Source organism: Gracilinanus agilis, chromosome 2 (genome assembly GCF_016433145.1).
Source record: "Gracilinanus agilis isolate LMUSP501 chromosome 2, AgileGrace, whole genome shotgun sequence".
In the NCBI taxonomy this organism is placed as follows: Eukaryota; Metazoa; Chordata; class Mammalia; order Didelphimorphia; family Didelphidae; genus Gracilinanus; species Gracilinanus agilis.
Window position 1 is genome coordinate 115526179 of NC_058131.1, and position 8634 is coordinate 115534812.

At 34.4% G+C, this 8634-nt stretch overlaps 1 pseudogene; it reads left to right on the forward strand.

Moving 5' to 3' along the window:
* Window positions 1-6522: 6522 nt before the first annotated feature.
* Window positions 6523-7350, forward strand: LOC123234726 (annotated as a pseudogene).
* Window positions 7351-8634: the final 1284 nt, after the last annotated feature.

Genomic DNA, 8634 nt, shown 5'->3' on the forward strand with positions numbered 1-8634 from the left:
CCTTTCATAGCTTTCAAAAATTTTTTTTCTCCCTAGGAGACTTGATGCTCCTGCAGTAGCCACTTAGAAACACAAAGACAGACAGATAACTAAGGTCCAAAAGTCTATTCTTGTCAAAAACTCCATCGCCCTTATTTTGAAACAGGAAATTTAACGCACAGGCTTCAGTAGGCATTGTGTAGGTAGGAAAGTGGGCAGGTAAAAGGTAGGAAGTGGCTACTGTTTTCCAAACTTGTAGGAACTAGAGGAAAGATGAGGTACATAGACAGTTTACATTAAAAGAATGTGTTCCAACAAACTAGCAACTAGTGTGCCATCAAAAGGGTCCATTTTATTTTATATTGTAATTCATCACATATAGGGGAAACAGAAAAGTATAGAATGGAAGGAAATATACAGTAAATAATCATAATTGTAAAGGTGACCTCACTTTTCACAGTGACAGTCATTCATAATGCATAATGTTACTGAGTAGCTCAATCCGACAATATATTGTTTGTAAGTCACAGAATGAGACAAAGATTCATGTATGATTAGAATTTCCTGGAGCAAAATTTAGTATGCTTCAGGTGAACTCAAAAAAGAAAAGTAGTAATCCTGGTCTCAACTGAAGAACTCTGAGTATAAATTGAAGTATATTTTTAAACTTTATTTTTCTTGTTGTTTTTGAGTGTATCTATGATTTCTTTTGCAACATGAAATATGAAAATATGTTTTGAATGACTTCATGTGTGTAATAGATAAATTGTTAGCCTTCTCAATGGGTGAAGGGGGAGAGAATTTGAAATTCAAACATTTAAAAAATGAATGTTAAAAGTGTTTTACATGTAATTGGGAAGTATTTAATAAGATAAAAAAATTTTCAACTCTTCTGAGGCTTTTATTGGTCATTATAATTATACAGCATTCAGAATTTATTGTTGTTTTTTAATAAAATATATTAATTTTTAAAAAGAATTAAAACAGTGGTTCCCAAACTTTTTTGGCCTACCACCCCCTTTCCAGAAAAAATATTACTTAGTGCCCCTGGAAATTAATTTTTTTTTAATTTTAATAGCAATTAATAGGAAAGATAAATGCACCTGTGGCCATCACCGCCTCCCTTGATTGCTGCAGCATCCACCGGGGGCAGTAGCACCCACTTTGGGAATCACTGAATTAAAAGAAGTAACCAGATCTCAGACAAAGCAACAATTTCTAAAAGATTTTATTTTAAAAGATTAAAAGGGAAACTATATAATGCTTGAAGTATGATAAGTAATGAATTTGTACCAATATTTAACATATATGTACCAAATGACATATTGACTAAATTCTTAAAGGAAAACAATCAATTTACAGGATAAAATAGGCCATAATAGTTGGTAATCTCAACATGCTCTCTCTAAGATCTCTAAATAAATCTAACCATAAAATAAGTAAGAAAAAAATTAAGGATATGATTAGAATTTTTAGTCAATCACTCAAAAATTAAGCACTTACTATGTGCTGGGCACTGTGCAAAGTGCCAGGGATACAAAAAAAGGTCAAAGTTAGCCCTCAAAGAGCTTATAGTCTAATGGGGATGTAAAAATATTCAAATAAGGTATATACATATATGTACAAATATATACATATGGTAAGTTGAAATAATTAACAAAGAGAAGATACTGGAAATAAGGGGAATAATGAAAAGCTTCCTGAAGGCAAGATTTTAGCTGACATTTCAAGGAAGTCAGGGAAGCCAGGAAGCAGAGATGAGGAGGGAAGAGTATTTGAGGCATGGGCCAGTGAAAATGTTCAATCAGAAGTTGGGGTGTCATATTCAAGACACAGCAAAAAGACTAATATTACTGGATCACAGAGGATATGGAGGGAAGAGGTATAAGAAGACTGGAAAATTGTGAGGGACAGGTTATGAGAACTTTGAATGCTAAACAGAGAATTTTATATTTGATCCTAGGGATAAGAGGAGAGCTTTGTGGGAGGGAGAACCAATAGCAGGCTATTGTAGTAGTCTAGGCATGAAGTAATGAGGGACTACACCAGGGTAATGGAAGTCATAGAACAAAAGTGGGGAGGGATATGAGCAAGATCTTAAAAAGGTAAAATCAACATACCTTAGCAACAGATTTTATATGGGGGCAGGACAGTGAGAGAATGATGATTACTGAATGAGAACAGAAAGGACGAGTATTTTTCAAACATAAAAGGTATTTTATGGGCAGCTAGGTAGCACAGTGGCTAGAGCTCTAGCCCTGGAATTGAGAAGAACTGGACTCAAATTGGGTTCTGTAATGGGATAAAGATATAGAATAAAATTAAGAGAAGTGGAAGGCTGTCTTTAAGGCACATACTATGAACTCAAGGGGAAAGGATCTTAGGCAGAGAAAGAAGTTTGGAAGTGACAACTGGGAGTCAGTGACTTCCTGGAGGAGGAAGTGGATCTCTTCCTGTCTGGAATAGTGGAAGAAAGGTGGCTTGTAGGAGCTTAGCTACCTCAACCTGAATGTGGAGAAGGAGGAACCCCTATATCAACTTTGGAGGTACTCTGTTTGACTGTGCTTTCCAGAAGAGTTTTATCTAAAAAATCCTGTCATATCAGCTCTGAGGTTTTACCTCAGGGGTCAGACCCCTTGGGGTGGACTTATCCTCATAATGGGTTTTGGAGACAGCTTTTGGACTATATCAAACTAACTACTGAGGGTCATAAATAGATGGTTTAGTCAGCTTTGGGGGAACAACTAGATAAAACTAGGGAGCTGGTAAGTTAGCTGGAAAACTCAAAGGCTCCCTTTTGCAAGGGATGTAGAGGGGTTTTTGCTGAATAGCTAGATCCCTTAGAGTAGTGATGGCAAACCTATGACCCACCAACACACGTAGCCATTTTCAATGAAGTATGGGGCCACATGCCAAGGATGAAACATTTGCTGTAGTGTAGTATAGACACTCTGTGCACTATTGATGACAATTCTACATATATTAATTTACCTATTTTGGTTTATTAAAGTCATATATTACAATTACATATTTTTGTTATTAAAACTATAAATATTGCAAAATTATGGTGTTTTTTTTTTCCTCAAAGTGACACACCACCCGAATTATGCTCAGTTTTTTGGCAAATTTTGACACACCAAGTCCATCACTGCCTTAGAGTTAGGGACCCCATGTTCTGATCCTCAGTTTGTATCCCCTCTTATAATAAAAGAGATACTGATTTTATATATCAATTGTCTCCAAGACATTTACACAACTGGCCCAGTGAGAGAAAGTGATTCTGCTTCACTCTCACTAACCAGAGGCAATTCCTAGCTATATGACACTGGGCAAATCACTTAACCCAAAATGCCTATCAGTTGCTGCTCTTCTGTCTTAGAATTGATACTAGGACAGAGGGTAAGGGCTTAAAATTTTTTATATGGCACCTTTACAAAGATTGCCAATGAACTCTACCAGGAGTCTACAAACTCTTGCCCATGGCAGCTGCGGAAGTAGAATGTTTTTTACATTTTCAAATAAAGTTTACTGTCTGTTGTTGTCAGTCATTTTGATTTTGTCTGACTCTGTGTCTCCATTTGGAGCTTTCTTGGCAAAAATATTGAAGTGTTTTCCCATTTCCTTCTCCAGTTCATTTTACAGATAAGGAAACTCAGACAAACAGGGTAAAGTGATTTGCCCAGGGTCACACAGTTAGTTTGTCTTAAAAAGTTTTTTTTAAATAATTCTTAGCTTAAGAGCTATAGAAAAATAGGTGGCAGGCCAGATTTGTCCCTCAAGTAATAGTTTGCCAAACTCTGTAGTAGGACATAAAAATAGAATAAAGAAATGCAGAAAACAGACATATTAAATATATAACTTGCCACCCATGATGTAATAAAATGCTAAATATAGTAAAAGACCTTTAAAGAAAGTAATAAAACTTAGCTGGAAATTAAGTAACAATCCTTAAGAATTCATGGTTCAAAGAACAAATAATATAAACAAAATAAAGTTTCAGAAAAAAAAGTCATGATATAACATAAAAAACTTTTAAAATGCAGCCAAAAAATCCTGGGAGAAAAAAATTCATCTTTGAAAAATTTCATCTATAAAAGAGAAAAAAATACAGATCAAAGAATAAGGAATTCAACACTAAAAAATTAGAAAATGAATAAATATTTTAACTTCAATTAAAAATCTAAATAGAAATTTTGAAAATCAAAAGGGAGATTTTTTAAAAACCATTGAATCAAATAATTCAATTACAAATTAAATGAACAAAAGAATATATTAAAAAGAAAGAAAGAAAATGGATAAAATATTCCATACTCTGTTTTTAAAAAAAGAGGGAGTGTGGGGAGCCCAAATTGTCAAAATCAAAATTTAAAAAGGAGAAATCACAACAAAGGAAGAAATAAAGGAAATTATCTATAAGTGTTTTGTCCAATTATATGCTAACAAACTGACAATGTAAATGACTTGAACAAGCATCTAAAAAAATATAAAGTACCCAGATTAACAGAACTATATTATTTAAATAACACACTCTCAGGTAAAGAACTTGAATAAACCACAAATGGAGTATCAAAGGAAAAGGAAATATAGGACCAGATGGATTTACAAATGAATTCTGTTAAATATTCCATTACTCAATAAACTATTTAGAAATTGATAAAAAGGCAATTCTTCAAAATTATTTTTATGATGCAAATATGGTCTTTTTTTTTTAAACCCTTACCTTTTGTCTTAGAGTCAATACTGTGTATTGGCTCCAAGGCAGAAGAGTGGTAAGGGTAGGCAATGGGGGTCAAGTGACTTGCCCAGGGTCACACAGCTGGGAAGTGTCTGAGGCCAGATTTGAACCTAGGACCTCTCGTCTCTAGGCCTGGCTCTCAATTCACTGAGCTACCCAGCTGCCCCTAACAAATATAGTCTTGATATCTAAACCAGGGAGAGATAAATCAGAGAAAAAATTATAGAGCAATATTGATAATGAAAATCAAAGCAAAAAATTTAGAGAAACTATTAGCAAAGATTATTATAAAAAAGCTTATATATTATAGCCAGAGAAAATTTATACCAGGAATACAGGGCTGATTCACTATCAGGAAAATTATGAATATAATAAACCATATTAATAATAACCCCCCCAAAATAATCTATTCATTGTATCAACAGATATATCTACTTTGAAGAACTACAACTCCCATTGTTAAAAATACTAAAAAGTGGGGGGCAGCTGGGTAGCTCAGTGGAGTGAGAGTCAGGCCTAGAGACAGGAGGTCCTAGGTTCAAACCCAGCCTCAGCCACTTCCCAGCTGTGTGACCCTGGGCAAGTCACTTGACCCCCATTGCCCACCCTTACCAATCTTCCACCTATGAGACAATACACCGAAGTACAAGGGTTTAAAAAAAAAATACTAAAAAGTATTAGAATAAACAGGCTTGTCTTTAATATGATAAATAGTACCTATCTAAAACCAAGAGCTAGCATTATGTAATTTAGATAAAATAGAGGCCTTTCCAGTAAGATCAAGGATAAAGGTAGGATGTTCATTATTAACAAAATTGTTTAACAAAATTATAACAAAGAAATGCTAGCTCTTTCAAAAAAGACAAGAAAAAGCAATTGGGACAATACGCATAGACAGAGCAAGCAAAATTAGCACTTTTTTTTTTTACTCAAGAGAATTCTAGACAGTCAACTAAAATTTAATTGAAAAAAAATAACTTCAACAAAGTAATAGAATACAAAATAAATTCATACAAATCTTCAGAATTTTTATATATTATCAACAAAACCTATCAGGAAGAGATAGGAGAAATTCTACTTAAAAATAACTGCAGAATGTATAAGATACCCCCGAGTCTTCCTGCCAGAACAAACACAGGAACTATATAAATACAAAGAAAAAGAACTTGTAACACAAATAAAGATAGAACTAAGTAATTTGGAGAAATATCTATTATTTAAGAATAGATTGGTCCAATATAATAAAAATTATAATACTAACTAAATCTGCTTTTATTCAATGCCATACCTAATTATTCAAGGGTTATTTTTTAGAACTAGAACAAATTTTAACTAAAGTTAATTTAAATTCAAAATGAAATTCATCTTGACAAACAAAAGGCCAAAAACAGTAAAGAAAATCATATATATAAAGTGGGAAGAAAAACGGCCTACCATTACCAGATCTCAGACTATACTACAAAGCAGACATTATTAAAAACTACATTATACTAAGAACTAGAGAAGATAGTCAATAGACCACCAAGGTACACATCATATAGAAGCAAATGAACATGGTAGCCTTATAACTGATAAAGCCAAAGCTCCAAGTTACAGGATTATGAACTCACTATTCAACCAAAACTGCTGTAAAAACTGGAAGCACCTCCAGCAGAAACTAGTTATAGATCAAAATCATACCATAAATCAAGATAAACTCCAATAGGTAGATGACTTAAACATATAGGATAATAACAAAGACAATTTAGGGGGCGGGAGAGAAGGGAGGCCTTCACCACTCATGCTGGTTCTGCCCCGCCACCGTGGCCATGATGATCTACGGCTTCCAGAGCAGCCACCAGGACTTCTCCTTCAGGCCCTGGAAGCTGACGGTGGCCAAGACACCCATCATGAAGTTGGCCAATGTGGAGAAATTAGCTGATGAGCTCCATATTGTGCCATCTCTTCTTGAAATGATGTTTGGAGACAATGTTTTAAAAATCTAACATGTTTCTGGCTTTGGAATTGAGTTCAATGCAACTGATATCTTAAAGTGTGTAAAGAACTACCAAGGAGTACTCAAGGTGGCATGTGCTAAAGAATGGCAAGAGAGCAGGATGGAGGGCGAGCACTCCAAAGAGATTATTAGACCATATGACTGGACCTATACAACAGATTACAAAGGAACATTACTTGGTGGAGCTCTTAAGTTAAAGGTTGTGCCTACAACAGATCATATAGACACAGAGAAATTGAAAGCCAGGAAACAGATTAAATTTTTTGAAGAAGTTCTGTTGTTTGAAGATGAACTTCATGATCATGGAGTTTCAAGCTTAAGTGTGAAAATTAGAGTGATGCCTTCTAGCTTTTTCCTGTTATTGAGATTTTTCTTAAGAATTGGTGGCGTGCTCATCAGGATGAATGACAAAAGGCTCTACCATGAGGCTGACAAGACTTACATGTTAAGAGAATACACTTCAAGGGAGAGCAAAATAGCCAATTTAATGCATGTTCCACCAGCCCTCTTTACACAGCCCAATGAAATATCACAATACCTACCTGTAAAGGAGGCAGTATGTGAGAAGCTGGAGTTTCCAGAAAGAATGGATCTTAACCTTGTGGCTACACAGGAAAATACATGCATGGAATCTAAATAAAATGTCATACAATATGAACTTTCTGTGGAACCCTCACTGGAAATGACTACTTTTAGGGGGCGGAGGGGAAGATCAGGGGAGGTCTATCTAATAAAACAATGAGCTGCCTTTCCTTGTGTCAAGATTTTCTGTAGCCTTAAAAGAAGGGATGAAAAGCTTGATGTAGGCAGGTTCTACACAGCCTGCTATTCATACCACCTGTCCATATCTACCCATATCTAAAATTAATGGGAGATTGAATTGAACCAAGGTTTTGAGTTGTTATAAAATGGGATCTTAGCAATAGATATTTATATGTCGCAAAGAGCAATCAGAGGCAGTGGGCATGGAATTACCACAAATATTGTTTTGCATGAAGAGTTTAATTAAGTGAACCAAATCTAGTAGTTCTTTTACAATTTTCAAAAGATTCCTGGGAAATGAAAGATTGTGCATTTTGATAGCTTTTCAGTTTTAGTTTTGCAGAAAAATATTGACAAAAAGCTCTGCTAGAAAGAAGTGACAAGTTCACGAGTTAATCTCATGTTTTATATTCACAGAGTAAGTTTATGTTTTCCCTTGAAAAACCATTGTGTTAAATGGGATTTTGAGGCAAAATGTTCATAATTAGAACCAAAAAATTATTTCTAGAATTTCAAGCTAGTTCATCTATTGAAAGAGTAAATAATAATGTTTCTCTCTCAGCTATAGTCCCTCACTGGCAGGTGTGCTGGTGTTACAACTAGTTTTTGGCTGTCATCTTATAAAGGCAGGTGCCTTATTTTTGGTTCTGTTGATGTTTTTTGTGCTTCTACCTTATATGACACCTTAATGTGAATAAATATGCTGAAGTTAGTACCAGTACTGAGAAGTTTTAGATATTTATCTTATATATCTCTTGGATCTGGTATTAAGAAGAAATATTTTATGGATTAAGTCCTGAGCTAGATTTTTTTCCCCATAAGATATTGGGGGTTGGCATGGGAGATAGGAAAATGAGAAAATATTTTAAAAATAAAACATAGTTTTATACTTAACTTTTCAGATTTCTAATATGACAGGGGAGAGAAGTTGGTAAAAGGGAATAAATTTAGGACCCATGGAAAAAAGACTGGATAGCTTTACAAAATTAAAAAAATATATGGTCTTTTAAACTTTTATAAGCTTTTTTGCCTGTCTACATAGTGCATGTAAAGCAGAAAATGATTACTATAGGATTAAGAGATTTATTAAAATAAGTGGGTTCAAAAAACTTTGTTTTAGTTGAGTTATTTGAGTCTTACCTTCCCCATTTTAAAATATAAT